Source organism: Trachypithecus francoisi, unplaced genomic scaffold (assembly GCF_009764315.1).
Source record: "Trachypithecus francoisi isolate TF-2019V2 unplaced genomic scaffold, Tfra_2.0 Lachesis_group17, whole genome shotgun sequence".
NCBI classification, from domain to species: Eukaryota; Metazoa; Chordata; class Mammalia; order Primates; family Cercopithecidae; genus Trachypithecus; species Trachypithecus francoisi.
Genome location: NW_022681462.1, coordinates 82499380 through 82520182, shown reverse-complemented (window position 1 = coordinate 82520182; position 20803 = coordinate 82499380). Strand labels below are relative to the sequence as shown.

Here is a 20803-nt window from a genome sequence, read left to right as displayed (position 1 = left end):
TAGTTTTAACATAGAAAAGTACTATACTAAATTTTCTCAGACTGCTTAAAGCTATAGTTTGGGGGAGAAAGAAAAATGTTTTTCAATTAAAGACTTACGTAGTACACTTTTAAAACTTTTTATTATGGAAATCTAAAAATATTCACCAAATTAGAACATTACAATGAACCACCCCATACCCATCACCCATTTTCAACAATTATCAACACACGGCCTATCTTGTTTCATCCATACCTTCAGCCACCCTCCGTCCACAAACTGGGTTATTCTGAAGCATGCCACTGATATTTCATTCATTATTATTGTGATATATATCTCTGACAACAAGGACTTAAAAAAAATTTTACACCTCAGAAAATGACTATAATTCCTTAATATAAAGTTATTTAGTCAATGTCCCAAATTTACAGGAAAAAACCACTGCTTTTAATACTTGATTTGTTCAAATCGATAGACTTACATATACTGGATTTGGCTAACACATGTCTTGAAGTATCTTTTAATCTACGGATTTCTCTCATTCTTTTTTCTTCCAATTTACTTACAGAAAAAAACTAGTAAACTACTGTAGTTACACATATTCTGTATCTTGCTAATCGTATGGTCCTCTGTCCCTTGCATTTCCTGAAAATTAGAACCGAAACCTAGAGGCTTGCTCAGATTCAGATTTTATTTTAGCAAGAAAACTTCATAGGCTTACGGTATACTTCCTACCACGCCACATCAGAACACACAAAATATCTATGATCTCTTTTTTGAGATGCTAAGATATATCAGTGGGATAGATGTGGTCTACCTGATCCACTTATTATAAAGCTTCCTATCAGCATTTCAATCTAATTGTTTTAGCAGCCACTGATGATCACTATCTCCATCACTTTATTTAGGGGTTGGAAAGTGCTGATGGTCCATCGTTCCTTTTTCATTTAAAAGCCAGAGCCCTTCTAAAAAGAAATACTTTCCACTATCTATTTGGTTACCCCAGGTACAATCCATATTGAAAAACCAGAATAAAGCTGCACACGGTGGCTCACGCCTGTAATCCCAGCAGGCCAAGGCTGGTGGATCACCTGAGGTCAGGAGTTCGAGACCAGCCTGGCCAACATGGTGAAACCCCGTCTCTACTAAAAACACAAAAATTAGCCGGGTGTGGTGGCGCATGCCTGTAATCCCAGCTACTCAGGAGGCTGAGGCAAGAGAATCGCTTGAATCCGGGAGGCGAAATTTGCAGTGAGCGAGACTGCGCCACCGCACTCCAAACTAGGTGACAAGAGCAAAACTCCTTCTCCAAAAAAAAAAAAAAAGGCAGGATAAGCAACTTATTTTTGTATTTACTGTTTTCAGAATAATTAGCTGGTTTTCTGGCATGCTGCAAAGGTGACGTTGGTTTTTGTTTGAAATACCACTATTATGAGTATCATTTTATAAAGTACCATTATGCATTTAAATATATTTTTGTGCTTTAATTACTATATTTCCTCACTTGTGAATTGGCTATTGATTGGCTATTGTCCACTGACATACCATTTGTGAGAGCTCTCTAATTTACATTAAATATATTGAAACATTTACTGTCACATTTATTACAAACCCTTTCTTCCAGTTTATACTTCATCTTTTTATCACTATTGATTTTCCATGAAAGTTTTTATTAATTTCATGTATTGTAACTGACTGGTCTTTTCTATTTCTTTAAGCATGTTTACACTTAAATGTAGTTTCCCTCCCTTTGATAACTTAATACTTTTTCTGTATTCGTTTACATTTAACTCTTATAATTCATATAAGAAAAAGTGCATGGGCCAGGCTCAGTGGCTCATGTCTGTAATCCCAGCACTTTGGGAGGCCAAGGTGGGCAGATCACTTGAGGCCAGGAGTAAGAGACCAGCCTGGCCAACATGACCAAACCCTGGTTCTACTAAAAATACAAAAATTAGCTGGGTGTGGTGGCACACGCCTGTTATCCCAGCTACTCGGGAGGCTGAGGGACAAGAATCTGAGGCATGAGAATCCTGAGAGCCAATCCCTGGGGCGGGGGGGTTGCCATGAGCCGAGATAGTGCCACTAGACTCCAACCTCGGCGACAGAGTGAGACTCTGCCTCCCCCACCAAAAAAAGAAAGAAAATGTGCATAGATAGAAATGAGAAAAATGTGCAGACACACTAGAAAAAAACCAAGAGGGAGAGAATGAGGGGAAAAAAACCCTGTCTTGGCCACATATATTACTGAGCAAACATGCTGTATGAACCATTACATTATCTTACCACAAGTGGAAAAGACTACAGTAGTTTTGCAAAACTGTTAGCTTACATTAACCACAGGAGGGCAGTGTTTATCAAACAAAACCTCATTCCACTGCTGCTCATGGAACTTCAAAGTACAATTTTTAGAAACTACTTTATGACTCAGAATAATTAAAATCAACACTACATAGATTTAAAGCTAGATTTTTAAAGGGTGCTTAATATATTTACTTCTTAGCTTGCAGATTCCCAATTCAGTTAATAAAAAGGATTTAAAAATTTTATTTTCTGAACACTCAAGAATTGAGTTACCTCTAAGATTCAAGTTTGATTCTAGCCTAAATAACAGGAATATTTCAATTATTGTTGCATTATGAGTTCATTCCAGATATACAGATGTGCAGAGTCTGAATTCTGTACAATCTATATGACTGTTACATTTTAAATGTCCAAATAAGTAACACAGTGATCTTTATATAGAGTTCTATCAGTGTTAGAAGGCTCATTTACTGCCCAAAAGCTTTATTTAGGGTAACTTGTGCCATACCAGTAAATCAAATCAGCCAACAATAAAGAGTGAGAAGAGACGAGAGCTTATGCTATAGAACAATATATCAACATTTAAGAGCCAGAGAAGAACAACTAGGAAATAAACTAAGTGACCAGAGGGTTAAGAAGAAAACCAGAAAACACTGCTGTTTCAGAAAAGACAGAAGTATTCTAAGGTTTAGGTGGCCAACAATGTCAAATACTGCCTAGAAGCTGAGATAACAACAGAAATGTATCCCCTGTATTTGGCAACAAAGGGATCTTTAATTAGCTTTGTAAATTCGGATTCCACTTAATGCAGAGGGAAGAAATCAGATGTGAGAGGATTTAGCACTGACTGGGAGTAGTAATAGGGAATTAAAACAACTCTTTCTAGGACAATAAAGAAAACAAAATGTGGAATTGAGGAATAATTGTTTCGTCAAATGAAGTTTCACTGAACCAGGATAAAGGGAGACCCAAACATCCCTAGATATCCCATATTCCCCCTTTCCACCATGAGAGGCAAGTAATTTCAGATACATTTTTTGACAAATCCCTCATTATCTGAGCTTGAGGTACTAGTTCTGATTTGACACTCAAGAACAAAATGAATTCAGAGGATCTGGTTTCCCTCAGTTACTAAACTCATGATACACTCACCTGAGTTCAGGAGCTCAACACATGAGAGTAACAAGGAACACATGGTATTTAGACAGAAATGTTATCTAAAAGAGCCTTCAGAGGAAAGAGGGAAAAAGTCCTTACCTGGCTGTTTAGCAGTCTGTTGATCACTACCTGTGTCCTGAGATGCACTTTTCTGTTCAGCTTCTGTCACACTAGACTCTCGTGGTTCACTCTACTCTACCTCTCTACTAGCAACTTCCTCATTGTCCAGTCTTTTAATGTTGGTCTTCTTCAGGATTCTTTTCTCCTCAGTGTTTACTCGCCTTGGACATTTTCATCCTCCCATGGCTTCAAAAATAGCTATGCTCCTATAGCAGCACCCTAATACATCCCCAGTACTGCTTATCACAGTGCACCAGTTTTTTGTTTTTGAGACAGGGACTCACTCTGTCGCCCAAGGTGGCGTGCAGTTCCATACCTGGAGTACATGATCACAGCTCACTGCAGCCTCAAACTCCTGGGCTCAAGGAATCCTCCTGCCTCAACCTCCCAAATAGCTAGGACTACAAGTGTGAGCCACCATGCCCAGCCTTATTCATCTAGTATTACTAGTGCCTATTATATGACAGATCTAAAACACTTAATGGTTGGCTGATGGAATTAGGAACATGGGTGGCAAGACTAGCTTTAGACACTAGTAAAAATGCCTCTTTTAAAAAAAGGATAAAAGGTGAGGGAAGGCCAGGTGCGGTGGCTCACACCTGTAATCCCAGCACTTGGGAGGCCGAGGTGGGTGGATCACCTGAGGTCGGGAGTTCAAGACCAGCCTGACCAACATGGAGAAACCCCATCTCTACTAAAAATACAAAATTAGTCAGGCATGGTAGCGTATGCCTCTAATCCCAGCTACTCGGGAGGCTGAGGCAGGAGAATCACTTGAACCCAGGAGGCAGAGGTTGCGGTGAGCCGAGATCTATACAGAGAGGCACCTACAGATATACAGAGAATATTACAGAAGCTGACTTTATAAGCTCATGGGCATAGTTTACCTAGGGGTCCCTCAAATCTGAACAGCTCTATCAAGTCACTTTGGTTTAGTCTTTCCCCGCTTGGATTCTTTTAATTATCCAAAAAGTCTGGAGGTTATACACACTCCCTAGTTCAAGAAAAAAAAGGTCTCAACCAAACTCTCTTCAAACTCTGAAGAACTAATAACACTAACAGTTAATACTTATTTAGCATTTAATTGCCAAGCAGTATTCTAAGTGATTTAGATATGTTAGCTTATTTAACCTTTACAATAAACCTATGCAGTAGATACTATCAGCCCATTTTTTTCAGATGTGAAAACTGAGGTGCAGAGAAATTAAATAACTTGTCTAAGGTTTCATCAGCTAATTAATGAAAAGAGCCACTGCTGCTGCTGAGTTGCCCAACTTGTCATCAGCAAAATCCAACTCTCAGCACTCTATGTTATAATTCCTCAAAAACAAGAACCAACCATTTCAGTGGCTCTGAAGGTGACAACAATTTGTAGCTTAACCTAGTAGGTGCTCCTTGGTGCTTCCACATCTAATGATAAAACGCAAGTGCAGCATATGACAAAGGCACGATAAGGAAAAGAGAAATAGGGGCTTAGACTCCTCAGGAATGATGGCCTCAGGCAAGCAACCTTGATCAGCTGCAGTCTGGCCATGAGTGAGGGAAATCTAGACTAGGCAGTGGCAGAGGGAGATGATGAATATCAATATGGCCTCGGAACCAGCTGCTGCAGCAGAGACTATGACCTATTCCACTAATCCTCTATAGTAAGCCATTTTAAGAGACCGCTGCCAGCGTCTGTCTTGAGGAACTAGTGTCAAGAACAGGCTTACTATGGAGCACAAGCCATTAAGAAACACATCCAAATAGAACCTTACAGTGTCCTGCAACACACACGTCCCTCAAGAACCTCCTCAGCTCTGGCAAACAGTGCCTCTCACACACTGTCAGCATGCCACCTTCGCTCATGCTGCTCTGTATCTGACATACCTTCCCTACTCCTTTTGACAGATACCTCAAAGTTTATCACTTAACAAAATAGCAAAGATTTTTAAACTGATAATATTAAATTCTTCAAGAGTTGAATAAGACAGGCACATACACACTAAACAGTGGAGAGGGTAAAATGATACACCTTTATAGACAGTAATTTGGTAATAGGCCAGGCGCGGTGGCTCACATTTGTAATCCCAGCACTACTTGGGAGGCCGAGGTGGGTGGATTGCTTTGAGCCCAGGAGTTAGAGACCAGCCTGGGAAACATGGTGAAATCCTATCTCTACTAAAAATATAAAAATTAAGCTCACACTTGTAATCTCAGCACTTTGGAAGGCCAAGGTGGGCGGATTCCCTGAGGTCAGGAGATTGAGACCAGCCTAGCCAACATGGCAAAACCCCGTCTCTACTAAAAACACAAAAATTAGCCGGGCATGGTGGTGTATGCCTGTAATCCCAACTCGGGAAGCTGAGGCAGGAGAATAGCTTGAACCCAGGAGGTGGAGGTTGCAGTGAGCTGAGATCATGCCATTGCACTCCAGCCTGGGCGACAGAGTGAGACTCTGTCTCAAATAAATAAAAAAAATATATAAATTAGCTGGGCATGGCAGCACACACCTGTGGTCTCAGCTACTCAAGAGGCTGAGTGGGTGGACTGCTTGGTCCCAGGAGGCAGAGGTTGCAGTGAGCCGAGATCGTGTCACTACACGCTAGCCTGGGTGACAGAGTGAGACCCTGTCTCAAAAAAAAAAAAAAAAAAAATGGTATTAACTTCTACAGCCTTTCAAAGAGTGACACCCTCTTACCCAGTAACCCTTCTTCTAGCAAATCTGTCAAAGCAAAGTAACAGAAATACATGAGGCCTAGGCACAAAAGTGTTACTGCAGTATTATTTGTAACAAAGTTATAAAAATAAATAATCTAAATAAACACCCAATACTAAGATAATCAAGTAATTTAACTCCCCTTCCAAAGAGATCGATCCTTAGCACATGAGCAAAGAGAGAGCACAGGCCTCTTTATCTTTGTGCTCCTCAAATTAGACAATACCCAAAACGTAAGAGAAACCCAATAAATTATTCCTAAATTGAAAATATATTGTTATTAAAAATGCTTTTGAGTTTCCAAAGATAAGGAAATGCTTATGAATGTAAAATTGAATACACAATAAGATTTCGATTAAATTTTAAAAACAGGATTAGGAATATGCAAATATTAATAATATGACGTTAGATCAGAGTGTTAATTTATAATTCAGGCCCACAGTATAAACAGGCTTCAGGATTCCATGAATCCCTTTGGAATCAGATATAGTATTTTGTGTTTATATCTTTTTCTGGGGAGAAGATCTATAGCTTTCATCAAGTTCCAAAGGGACAGTGGGCGCCTGTAATCCCAGCTACTTGGGAGGCTAAGGCAGGAGAATCGCTTGAACCCAGGAGGCGGAGGTTGCAGTGAACCGAGATCCTGCCATTGCACTCCAGCCTGGGCAACAAGAGTGAAACTTCATCTCAAAAAAAAAAAAAAAAGAAAACCTCAAAAAACATAAAGTGCCCCAACTTACTTTCTGATTAAAATGCAAGAAAACCGGCAAGGTGCAGTGGCTCACTGCTGTAATCCCAGTACTTTGGGAGAGAGAGGTGGGCGGATCATCTGAGGTCAGGAGTTAAGAGACCAGCCTGGCCAACATGGTGAAACACAGTCTCTACTAAAAGCACAAAAATTACCCAGGCATGGTGGCACACGCTTGTAGTCCCAACTACTTGGGAGGCTGAGGCACAAGAATCGCTTGAACCTGGGAGAAGGAGGTTGTGGTGAGCTAAAATTGTGCCACTGCACCCCAGCCTGGGTGACAATGTGAGACTCTGTCTCCAAAAACAAACAAACAAACAAAAGGCAAGAAAACCATAAGTTAGCAATAAAAAAAAATCCTTATAATCATTTTTCATCTCTACCCCCAGAAAGTCTTGGAACAAGAAAAAAATCACGACTATGGTATCTACCTAAGAGAAGAAGTAAAAGAAAGGTACAATTATGGAAAAGGAAACAATTTATTATTTGTAGATGTCTTTATGATACTCTTAAAATAATTGATCTTTTTACTATAGTTGATTTGAACAAATATCTAAGCACCTACTACAGCTGCATTTCCTAACAAATCATCCAAAATACAGCTATACTATGACTACCCAAACTTATACTCTACTATCCTCAATATATTAGCTCCACAAGATTAAGTTAGTCCAATTCCAAGGTCCCTCAAAAATAAGTCTCACATATGCCTTTGGTAATGAAGCTATCCTCTGTTAAAATGCCATTTTTGTGCTCCCTTCTGCAGCACACATACTAAGAACATGCAGAGAAGATCTGCACGGCCCCTGCACAAGGATGACATGCAAATTCATGAAGCATTTTGTATTTTTAAAATATAATAAATATTTAAAAAATAAAATGCCGTTTTCTCCCCAAACCCATTATCAATGCATAATCTTTTTTAAGGGTCCAGAATGACAGCTATAAAGACTGTTATAAGAGAAAGGCATAATTTTTACTGTTAGTTGCTGTGGGTCCATGAACTCCACAAAGCTTAAGGTAGATTTGTTTCTACCATTCAACATTCTTCTGCTAAAAAGGCCCTGATTTTCTTTTGGAGATCCATCCCCTACTCCACTCTAAATCCACACAGTGGAAACCAACGCTAGCAGTAACACATGAAACCCAATTAGCACTTCCCATCCTCTTGACCACAGTCAATGGTTTACTAATGGGAAGAAGTCTCAAGCCAAGGGTAAAGCGCAGAATAAGAGAAAAATTAAAACTTTGTTAACTCCAGCAACCACTAGAGTTAAGTCTGCATGATGTGAGGCTAAAGCTAACAGCTTTCTTGCTCCACAGAGTTTGAGGATCAAATTAACACCCCAAACACAAAGAGAAACACAGCCGGGCGCAGTGGCTCACGCCTGTAATCCAACATTTTGGTAGCCCGAGGTGGGCGGATCCCGAGGTCAGGAGATCGAGACCATCCTGGCTAACACGGTGAGACCACGTCTCTACTAAAAATACAAAAAATTAGCTGGGCTTGGTGGGCGGGCACCTGCAATCCCAGCTACTTGCAAGGCTGAGGCAGGAGAATGGCGTGAACCTGGGAGGAAGAGGTTGCAGTGAGCCGAGACAGCGCCACTGCACTCCAGACTGGGCGACAGAGCAAGACTGTGTCAAAAAAAAAAAAAAAAGGCTGGGCGCGGTGGCTCACGCCTGTAATCCCAGCACTTTGGGAGGCCGAGGCGGGCGGATCACAAGGTCGAGATCGAGACCATCCTGGCTAACGTGGTGAAAACCCATCTCCACTAAAAATACAAAAAAATTAGCCGTGGGTGGTGGCAGGTGCCTGTAGTCCCAGCTGCTCCGGAGGCTGAGGCAGGAGAATGGCGTGAACCCACGTGGAGGAGCTTGCAGTGAGCCGAGATCGCACCACTGCACTCCAGTCTGGGCAACAAAGCGAGACTCCGCCTCAAAAAAAAAAAAAAAAGGGAGAGAGATAGAAACACAATCTTGATAATGAATGTATTTATTTATTTAGAGACAGAGTCTTGCTCTGTCAGCCAGGCTGGAGTGCAGTGGCGTGATCTCAGCTCACTGTAGCCTCCATCTCCCAGATTCAAGCAATTCTCCCACCTCAGCCTCCCGAGTAGCTGGGATTACAGGCACGCGCCACCACATCTAATTTTTGTTTTCTTGTTTTTTGAGATGGAGTCTCACTTTGTCACCAGGCTGGAGTGGAGTGGTGCAATCTCAGCTCACTGCAACCTCCACCTCCTGGGTTGAAGCGATTCTCCTGCCTCAGCCTCCCGAGTAGCTGGAACTATAGGCGCATGTTACCATGCCCATCTAATTTTTGTATTTTTATTACAGATGGGGTTTCACCATGGTGGCCAGGCTAGTCTCAAACTCCTAACCTCAGGTGATCTGCCCACCTCAGCCTCCCAAAGTGCTGGGATTACAGGTGTGAACCACTGCGCACCTGGCCTATACCTCTTTTTGTTTTTTGTTTTTTTTTTTTTTGGTTGACACCAGTGTTTATTTCAGGAAGCAGGACCTCTAGACCTGGGTCTGTCCAGTGGAGTCCTGGAGCCTCCAGCTTCTCACTTGGCCTTTGGGTTATGAAACTTGTATCCAGCAAAAACAGCCTTGTCCCCAAGAGCCTCCTTGATCCTCAATGAATTGGTTGTATTTGGCCAGATGCGCCAAGGGGTAGGGGGTGCCAGTCTTGATCTGTCCTGTGCAGAGTCCCACCACAAGGTCAGCAATGAAAATGTCCTCAGTCTCCCCAGAGGAGTGGCTCACCATCACCCCTCAGCCGTTAGAGTGAGCCAGTTTGCACACCTGGATCTATTCGGTCACCGAGCCAATCTGGTTGACCTTCAGCAGCAGACAGCTGCAGGCCTTCTTCTCAAAGGACTGAGCAATCCTCTTGGGGTTGGTGACTGTCAGGTCATCCCCCACAATCTGGATGTCCACCCCTGAGAGGAATGAGGTCCAAGTGGCCAGTCAATCTGGTTAAAGGGGTCCTCGATGGAGACAAGTCTAGGTGGCAGCTGGGACAGTGTCCTATACCTCATTTTTACTACTACATAGGCTACAAGTTATAGAATAATGCCAAATAGTAGTAATGATAGAAATTTCTTCATCACATGTCTAATTTTTTCAAATACTTGTTTCTAGCAATTTGCCATCATTCTGTTATTGGCTGTTAGTTTGATTTTTTGGGGGGAGGGAGGGGAGATGGGCAGCTTTTCTCAATAAAGCAATTCAAAAAACAAGGCTCTTTCCAATGTGGTAAGCCATGTGGTAAGCCATGTGGTGAGCCATGGAGTTCTTCTGTATCCAACCCGAAAAGAGAACACATAGAAAAAGCACACCCTATTCTTGAGTACCTTGGCTAGGAAGTGACACGTATTACTTCTGCTCACATCCTACCGCAAAAATAGTCACTTGGCACTATCTAGACACAAGAGAGTCTAGGAAATAAAATCCTTGTCTGGGTAGCTGGGACAAGGATTGTACCTATATGTACCCATCTCTACATACAGTTTTCATCATTGACTTAGTAATTTAATGAATCAATAATTTTCTAATAACAAAGTAGCTTTGCATTTGTGGAATAAACTTCCAATTAATCATAGAGCTATATTGGCCACCTCATCATCCTAGACTAAGGCAGGCACTCTCCTGCTTCAGAATCTTTGCACTGTTTACTCCGTCCATGTAGAATGCTCTTTTCCTGGATGTATGCAAAGCTTCACTGCCTTCATGTTTGGTCAAATGTCAACTTCTCAGTGAAGTCTTCCCTGAATATCCTATTTAAATTACGAACTACTTCAAAACCAGCCCAGCATTCCCCAGTCATCCAGCTTTCCTTTTCCACACAGCATTTACCACTAACATACTATATACTGTAATTTATTTATTTACCATGTTGTCCATCTTTCATCCCTACCTACAAATCTGTTAAATTCCATGCAGGCAGGAATTTATTTTATTTTATTTATATTATTATTATTATTTTTTTTTGAGACAGAGTCTCTCTCTGTCACCCAGGCTGGAGGGCAGTGGCGCGGTCTCAAATCACTGTAATCTCTACCTCCTGGGTTCAAGCAATTCTGCAGGCAGGGATTTTATTTCTCCTCATTTTTTCACTGCTATATCCACAGATCCTACAGCAGTGCCTGGCATATAGTAAGTGCTCAATAAATATTTAACTTCATTCAATGTTGAATACAATGAATCTCCACATCTATGACACTGAGATTTAGCGTTTGCAAATTGATCCTACTCTAAGCCAACCTAAGACAATTACTAAATAACTGCTCCCTCCATTAGCTTACAGATGTAAACAACTGATTCTTTTAAATTGACAATATTTATAACATTTCCCCTGGTCTGTCTAAATCTCTTATCCTATATAGCAAAAGCCAGAAAAGGTTTCAGAACAAAATGACAAGATGGCCTCTCCATCACAACCCAGGGTATATTAGTTTGGTGTCTTCCTTTACTCCATAGCAGCCATGTCCTCCTCATCTCCATTGTGTCTACATTAAAAAAAAAAAAAAAAAAATTTGGCCAGGAGCAATGGCTCACGCCTGTAATCCCAGCACTTTGGGAGGCTGAGGCAGGCGGATCATGAGGTCAACAGATGGAGACCACCCTGGCCAACATGGTGAAATACCATCTCTACTAAAAACACAAAACTTAGCCGGGCGTGGTAGCGCACGCCTGTACTCCCAGCTACTCGGGAGACTGAGGCAGAAGAATCGCTTGAACCCCGGAGGCGGAGGTTGCAGTGAGTCAAGATCACACCACTGCACTCCAGCCTGGCGACAGAGCGAGATGCTGCCTCAAAAAAAAAAAAATTTAAAGCCTAATATACAGAGGGAAATTAATAAAGGGAAGAAATGGTGACAAATAAAGTGAACATAAGTAGATATCTAATTTTTTTGTTTTTTTTTTGAGATGGAGTTTCACTCTTTGTTGCCCAGGCTGGAGTGCAATGGTGTGATCTTGGCTCCCTAGAACCTCCGTCTCCTGGGTTCAAGTGATTCTCCTGTCTCAGGCTCCTGAGTAGCTGGGATTACAGGCGCCCACCACCATACCCGGCTAATTTTTGTACTTTTAGTAGAGACGGGGTTTCGCGATGTTGGCCAGGCTGGTCTCGAACTCGTGACCTCAGGTGATCTGCCTGCCTCGGCCTCCTGAAGTGGTGGGATTACAGACGTGAGCCACCACACCTGGCCTCTTCTTTTTGAGATAGGGTTTTGCTATGTTGCCCAGACTGGTCTTGAATTGCTAGGCTCAAGTGATTATCCCACCCCAGCCTTCCAAGTAGCTAGGATTGCAGGCACACACCACCACACCCAGCTAAGAAACCTGAATTTTATGTGAAAAACTTCAGACTGAAATATATATTTAATTACTTACATTTTATACTTTTCTAACCATTTAAGGCAATATTATTTAATTATAGCTGAACTTCCAAGCTGTCTTATAACTTTTAAGCAGAAAGTGTTACCCTTAAAATATATCCCTTATGTGGCAAAACTAGTGATTTCATACATTGCTGGTGGCATTACAAATAGGTATATACCTTAAATAAAGCAACGTAACAAAGAAGCAAATTACAAGTAACAAGTAACCGTATCTCTTATCTCTCCAAAAGAAATACCACAAAATACAGGGATGAGTTCCAATTCTTAAGATGGACTAAGCATATTCCACTCTGTCACTCCCACTGAATGTAGCTATACAACCTGGACAAAACACAGAGAGGAGCTGAAGACTCTGCAAAGTAAACAGACTTTTCTTAAGCTCACGTGGAATATCCACCAAGACAGACTACATCCTGAGCCATAAAATACACCTTAACAAATTAAAAAAAAAAAATCATACAATGTCTGTTCTCAGAGTACAGTGGAATTCAACTAGAAATCATTAAGATAGTTGGAAAATCCCTAAACATTTGGAAACTAAACAGCACACTTCTAAATAACACATTGGTCAAATAAGAAATCTCAAAATAAGTTTAAAATATTTTGCCAGGCATGGTGGCTCACCTGTAATCCTAGCACTATGGAAGGCCAAGGTGTGCAGATCGCTTGAGCTCAGGAGTTCGAGACCAGCCTGGGCAACACAGCAAAACACTGTCTCTTAGAACAAAACAAAACACCAGGCACAGTGGCTCACACCTGTAATCCCAGCACTTTGGGAGGCCGAGGCTGCCGGATCACCTGAGGTTGGGAGTACTGACCAACATGGAGAAACCCCATCTCTACTAAAAATACAAAATTAGTCAGGCATGGTGGTGCATGCCTGTAATCCCAGCTACTCCAGAGGCTGAGGCAGGAGAATCACTTGAACCCAGGAGGCAGAGGTTGCAGTGGGCTGAGGTCGCACCATTGCACTCCAGCCTGGGCAACAAGAGCAAAACTCCACCTCAAAAAAAAAAAAAAAATTGAAATAAATAAAAATACATATATGACATCAAAGCTTGTGGGATACAGCAAAAGCAGTGCTTAGAGGGAAATTTAAAGACTGAATGCACGTATTAGAAAAAGAGATCTGGATGGGTGCGGTGGCTCACACCTGTAATCCCAGCACTTTGGGAAGCCGAGGCAGGCGGATCACGAGGTCAGGAGTTCCAGACCAGCCTGGCCAACATGGTGAAACCCTGTTCCTACTAAAAATACAAAAATGCCAGGTGTGGTGGCACACGCCTGTGATCGTAGCTACTCAAGAGGCTGAGGCAAGAGAACTGCTTGAACCCAGGTGGCGGAGGTTGTAGTGAACCGAGATCATGCCACTGTACTCCAGCCTGGGCGACAGAGGGAGACTCTGTCTCAGAGGGAAAAACAAAGATCTATGCTGGGTGTGGTGGCTCATGCCTGTAATCCCAGCACTTTGGGAGGCCAAGGCTGGTGATCACTTGAGCTCAGGAGTTCAAGACCACCCTGGGCAACATGGTGAAACTCTATCTCTACAAAAAATACAAAAATTAGCCGGGCATGGTGGTGCATGCCTGTAGTCCCAGTTACTTGGGAGGCTGAGGTGGGAGGACTGCCTGAGTCCAGGAGGCAATGGTTGCAGTGAGCTGAGATCACACCACTGCACTCCAGCCTGGGTGACAGAGAACTAGACCCTTCCTCCAACAAAAACAAAACACAAAAAGAACTAAAATCAAAACTTAAGCTTCCATTTTTAAAAACTAGAAAAGCAAATTAAATCCAAAGTAACAGAAGAATAGAATAAAAATTATAACAGAAAACAATGAAATTGAAAACAAGAAATCAATACGAAAAAACTAACAAAACCAAATGCTGCTTTCTGGAAAGACCAATAAAATCAATAAGCCTCTAGCCAGGCTAAGTAAAAAAGAGAGAAGACACAAATTAGAAGTATCACAAATGAAAGGAGAAACATCACTACAGTTCCCATGAACACTGAAAAGATAATAAATTTTGAACAATTCTATGCCCACATACTTGATAACATAGAAGAAAAGGTCAATTCCTCGAAAAACACAATCTGACAAAACTCACACAAGAAAAAACACATAATCCTGAATAGGCCTATCATATATTAAAGAAACTGAATTAATCATTACTAACCTTTCAAAACAGAAACTCTCAGGCCCAGATAGGTTTATTAGTGAACTCTACAAAACACTTAAAGGAACTATACCAGTTCTCTACAATATCTTCCAGAAAACAGAAGCAAAAGGAATACAAAAATTCCCCAATTACAGTGATTTGAGTTTTCAAGTTTATGTTGCTGCAAAAGCCATACTCATTCAGTAGAAACCATACTTGTGATGCTGGACAGCAGCAGTGAACCCAAGCTCCCAGTCAGCCATGTATTTTCAACTTAGGATATCTTCAATTTACAATAGGCCTCTTGGGACATAACCCTATTGTAAATCAAGAAGCATCTGTACTTACTAACTCATTCTATCAGGCCAGTATTAAAAAACTACAGACCCACGTCTCATGAACATAGATGCAAAAATCCTCAACAAAACCCAACAAATCAAACTGAACAAAGTAAATGATAGCAGGCAGACCGGGGAAGATCAGACTCCAAAGTACTGTACTGTGTCAGATGGTAGAATGATGAGGGATTTTTTTCCTCTATTTTCCAGTTAAAGTCATATTATTCCTATATTTTAAAAATTCATTTAACTTTTGTGAAATGGAGGAAATCTATGCTACACATTCTCCTAACTAAATTTTAAATATCAGTATTAATAGAGTGAAAAAACAATGCATTAATCCTAACTTAGAACCAAGTTTCACAAACACTGAAGTGAAGTAAATCTATGTATGTCTAGGACATTAATAAGGAGGGCTAACAAAATGTTTGATTGGATATAATTAAGAAAATACCTAAAACGGATACAAAACAAAACAAACACATTTAGAAATTACAATGTTTTAAGGCACTGAAAAACTAAGGAGCTTCACTTATATTACAATGGCATGTATCAGGATATAAACAATTACAAAAGTATGATGGTACATTATACTTTTACTGATTCCATTCTCCAACCACTTAATCAATCTTCAATACATTAGACCTCCAAGATCTAAATATCCAGTTCCACAAGAAGGGGAAAAATTAGCCAAAAAATACATTTCAAAATAATTTGACAAGTATTTATTAAATGCCTATTATGTGCATACTACACAACAATTGTTAAGGATAAAGAATAATTTGTGAGGTTTTTTGTTTGTTTGTTTTAGAATCCCGCTCCGTCAGCCAGGCTAGAGTGCAGTAGCATTATCTCAGCTCACAGCAACCTCTGCCTCCCAGGTTCAAGTGATTCTCCTGCCTCAGCCTCCCAAGTAGCTGGGATTACAGGTACACACTACCATGCCCGGCTAATTTTTTTGGTACTTTTAGTAGAGATGGGGTTTTACCATGTTGGCCAGGCTTGTCTCGAACTCCTGGCCTCAGGTGATCCACCTGCCTCGGCCTCCCAAAGTGCTGGGATTACAAGTGTGAGCCATCACACCCAGCCAAAACATAAGATTTTTAGAAGACATTAATTCTTGCCCTCAAAAAAGCTCTTATTTTGGTAGGAAAGACAGATGGACAAATTCATTACAATACAATATTTTTAAATACAACCAAATTTTAAGATGCAAACTAAAGAAGCTCACGGCCAGGCATGGTGGCTCATGCCTTTAATCCCAGCACTTTGGAAGGCCGAAGCACGCAGATCACAAGGTCAGGAGATTGAGATCCTGGCTAACACGGTGAAACCCCATCTCTACCAAAAAATATAAAAAATTAGCCAGGCGTGGTGGTACGCCCATGCAGTCCCATCTACTCAGGAGGCTGAGGCAGGAGAATCGCTTGAACCCAGGAGGCAATAGTGAGCCAAGAGCGTGCCACTGTACTCCAGCCTGGCGACAGAGCGAGACTCCATCTTAAAAAAAAAAAAAAAAAAAAAAAGGCCGGGCGCGGTGGCTCAAGCCTGTAATCCCAGCACTTTGGGAGGCCGAGACGGGCGGATCACGAGGTCAGGAGATCGAGACCATCCTGGCTAACACGGTGAAACCCCGTCTCTACTAAAATATACAAAAAATTAGCCGGGCGAGATGGTGGGCGCCTGTAGTCCCAGCTACTCGGGAGGCTGAGGCAGGAGAATGGCGTAAACCCAGGAGGCGGAGCTTGCAGTGAGCTGAGATCCGGCCACTGCACTCCAGCCTGGGCGACAGAGCGAGACTCCGTCTCAAAAAAAAAAAAAAAAAAAAAAACTCACAGCAGGAAGTAATTAACAATTAACTTATCTGGACATGACTTCTCTGGAACTTAAAATAAAAACAGCGGCCAGGCGCAGTGGCTCACACCTATAATCCCAGCACTTTGGGAGGCCGAGGCGGGTGGATCACGAGGTCAGAAGATCGAGACCGTCCTGGCTAACATGGTGAAACCCCATCTCTACTAAAATATACAAAAAATTAGCCGGGCATGGTGGTGGGCACCTGTAGTCCCAACTACTCAGGAGGCTGAGTCAGGAGAATGGCCTGAATCCAGAAGGCGGAGCTTGCAGTGAGCCCAGATCACGTCATTGCACACTCTAGCCTGGGGGACAGAGTGAGACTCCACCTCAAAAAAAAAAAAAAAAAAGAAACAAAAACAGGTCGGGTGCGGTGGCTCACACTGTAATCTCAACACTTTGGGAGACTGAAGCGAGGAGATCACTTGCGGTCGGGGGTTCGAGACCAGCCTGGCCAACATGGTGAAACTCCATCTCCACTAAACGTACAAAAATTAGGTGGATATGGTGGCGGGCCACTGTAATCCCAGCTACTCGGAAGGCTGAAGCAGGATAATTGGTTGAACCCGGGGGGTGGGGGTTGCAGTGAGTTGAGGTCACGCCACTGCACTCCAGCCTGGGTGACAGAGCAAGACCCCATCTCAAAAAAATAAAAATTAAAAATAAAATAAAATAAAACAGAAGTGAACTCAATCAAGTGAAGAAAGGTGTGGGAATTTCAGAAAAAGTAAACAACAAAACAGGTATGTCTGGCCGGGCGCGGTGGCTCAAGCCTGTAATCCCAGCACTTTGGGAGGCCGAGACGGGCGGATCACGAGGTCAGGAGATCGAGACCATCCTGGCTAACACGGTGAAACCCCGTCTCTACTAAAAAATACAAAAAACTAGCCGGGCAAGGTGGCGGGCGCCTGTAGTCCCAGCTACTCGGGAGGCTGAGGCAGGAGAATGGCGTAAACCCGGGAGGCTGAGCTTGCAGTGAGCTGAGATCCGGCCACTGCACTCCAGCCCGGGCGACAGAGCGAGACTCCGTCTCAAAAAAAAAAAAAAAACCAAAACAGGTATGTCCAGAAGAAATGGCATGTTTCATGAACTACTCGTTAATGGTGGAGCACTGGGCACAAGAGCAGCAACAGTAAAAGAAAACTGAACAGAGAGGTAAGGGTAAGATCATAATAAAACACTCTTAATGCCAGGTAATGAGCCTTCAATTTACCTTACTGGCAGGTGAGGAGTTAGCAAAAAACTAAGGAAGAAACATTACAATGAGACTCATATTTTAAGATTATTCTAACAAAAATAGGGAGGTCAGATGGATTGCAGAGCTTTAACACACAGGTAATGAAATCCAGTTTCACAAACTACAGCAACTGAGGCACAGGAATTGGAAATGGAAATGAGAAAAGAGATTTCAAAAATCCATAAGACTTTTAGTGGCACGTGACCTTAAAAACACAGATGATGATTCTAGGTTTTTAAAATCTTGATAAAAGAAAGGAAAATGAAATATAAAAGGAAGAACATGTTTTGAAAAGTTAGATTTAGTTTTGGGCACAGGGTAATCTTTTACTTAATCACAGAAAACAACAAGTTAAAGTAGTATATCTCAAACTTTAGTAGCATTTAAAAGAAAAAAAATCTCAGGGCTCACACCATACCAGGTTAAGTTACAACATTTTATATGAACATACACACAAATGATACTAAATTATACTAGGTATAAATCTCTTAGGCGTATTGCTCTCACACAATTACAAAAATAAAACATATTTACAATTTACAATTTTTTTTTTTGAGAAGGAGTTTTGCTTTCATTGCCCAGGCTGGAGTACGACAGCACGATCTCAGTTCACTGCAACCTCCACCTCCTGGATTCGAGCAATTCTCCTGTCTCAGCCTACCGAGTAGCTGGGATTACAGGCGCCTGCCACCGCGCCCAGCTAATTTTTTGTATTTTGATTAGAGAAGGGGTTTTGCCATGTTGGCCAGGTTGGTCTTGAACTCCTGACCTCAGGTGATCCACCCACGTCAGCCTCCCAAAGTGCTGAGATTATAGGCGTGAACCACCGCACTGGGCTAAAATTTACAATTTAAATCCAATATCGGCCAGGCATGGTGGCTCACGCTTGTAATCTCAGCACTTTGGGAGGCTGAAGGGGGTGGATCACTTGAGGCCAGGAGTTCAAGACCAGCCTGGCCAACATGGCAAAGCCCTGTCTCCACTAAAATACAAAAAATTGTCCTGGTGTGGTGGCGTGTGCCTGTAAGTCCCAGCTACTTGGGAGGTAGAAGCATACAAATTGCTTGAACCTGGTAGGCAGAGATGATAGTGAGCTGAGATCATGCCGTTGCACTCCAGCCTGGATGACAGAGCGAGACTCTGTCTCAAAAACAAAATAAAAATAAAAATGATATAAAAAATTTTAAAAATTCAAATATAAAACAATGAGCTTCCATTTTAAATAAAAATTAAACTAACCTTGGACTGTTAACTACATCACAATGGTCTTAACTCCAACTGCATGAGACCTGAGATGTGCTCTGTGAACACATGTAACCACATTTTCTTATTTAAACTATGGTGAAACTTTCATTCCATTAATGCACCATGATGACAGCTGTGATCTTTGCTTGGTACAAATGCATCATTTCCCTACTGTCTGCCTACTCCATCAAATATGGATACCAAAATCACACAGCAAGTTAAAAATATACAATTTTTAAGACTGTCATTAAAGCTTAAGACTTCAATTTCTTGTCTTTTTTTTTTTTTTTGAGGCAGAGTCTCGCTCTGTCACAAGGCTGGAGTGCAGTGGCACCATCTTGGCTCACTGCAACCTCTGCCTCCCGGGTTCAAGCAATTCTCCTGCCTCAGCCTCCCAAATAGCTGGGACTACAGGTGCGTGCCACCACGCCTGGCTAAGTTTTGTATTTTTAGTAGAGATGGGGTTTCACCAGGTTGCCCAGGATTGTCTCAATCTCTTGACCTCGTGATCCGCCCACCTTGGCCTCCCAAAGTGCTGGGATTATAGGCATGAGCCACTGCGCCTGACAAAACTTCCATTTTCATAGACAACTTTCAGAATCAGCAAATGCCCTACAGGAGGTCTATAAGAAATCTAGTTTGAAAAAACATTTTATGGCCGGGCGCGGTGGCTCAAGCCTGTAATCCCAGCACTTTGGGAGGCCGAGACGGGCGGATCACAAGGTCAGGAGATCGAGACCACCCTGGCTAATACGGTGAAACCCCGTCTCTACTAAAGAATACAAAAAACTAGCCGAGCGACGAGGCGGGCGCCTGTAGTCCCAGCTACTCGGGAGGCTGAGGCAGGAGAATGGCGGGAACCCGGGAGGCGGAGCTTGCAGTGAGCTGAGATCCGGCCACCGCACTCCAGCCTGGGCGACAGAGCCAGACTCCGTCTCAAAAAAAAAAAAAAAAAAGAAAAAGAAAAAACATTTTATTAAAACTTTGTCATTTACTACCTTTTATCTGCTAGAAAACAGAGCTGAAAAGCACATATGAAGCAATCCAATACTAAGACTGGGAAATGCTTGCCCCTTTTGCCCCCCACATCTGTTCTCAAGATATGACTTTTATATTCCAAACCAGTAACAGCTTTTCACCTGGCAAAAGTATCCTTAATTTTTGTCAGAAATAAATATATCAATATTTACTTTTTAAAAACTGTTTGAGACAGAGTCTTGCTCTGCTGCCCAGGCTGGAGTATACAGGCGTGATCTCGGCTCACTGCAACTTCCACCTCCTGGGTTCAAGTGATTCTCCTGCCTCAGCCTCCTGAGTAGCTGGGATTACAGGCACACGCGCCCACATCCAGCTAATTTATTTATTTATTTATTTTTGAGACAGAGTTTCGCTTTTGTTGCCCAGGCTAGAGTGCAATGGCGCAATCTCAGCTCACCGCAACTCCACCTCCCAGGTTCAAGCGATTCTCCTGCCTCAGCCTACCAAATAGCTGGGATTACAGGTATGCACCACCATGCCTGGCTAATTTTGTATTTTTAGTAGAGACGGGGTTTC

At 42.1% G+C, this 20803-nt stretch overlaps 1 protein-coding gene and 1 pseudogene across 2 annotated transcripts in view; one reads left to right on the top strand and one right to left on the bottom strand.

Moving 5' to 3' along the window:
* The window catches only part of ASXL2 (ASXL transcriptional regulator 2), a 162133-nt gene that overhangs the window by 123781 nt on the left and 17549 nt on the right, over window positions 1-20803 (bottom strand). The window lies entirely within an intron of this gene.
* Window positions 7758-7858, top strand: LOC117063103 (annotated as a pseudogene).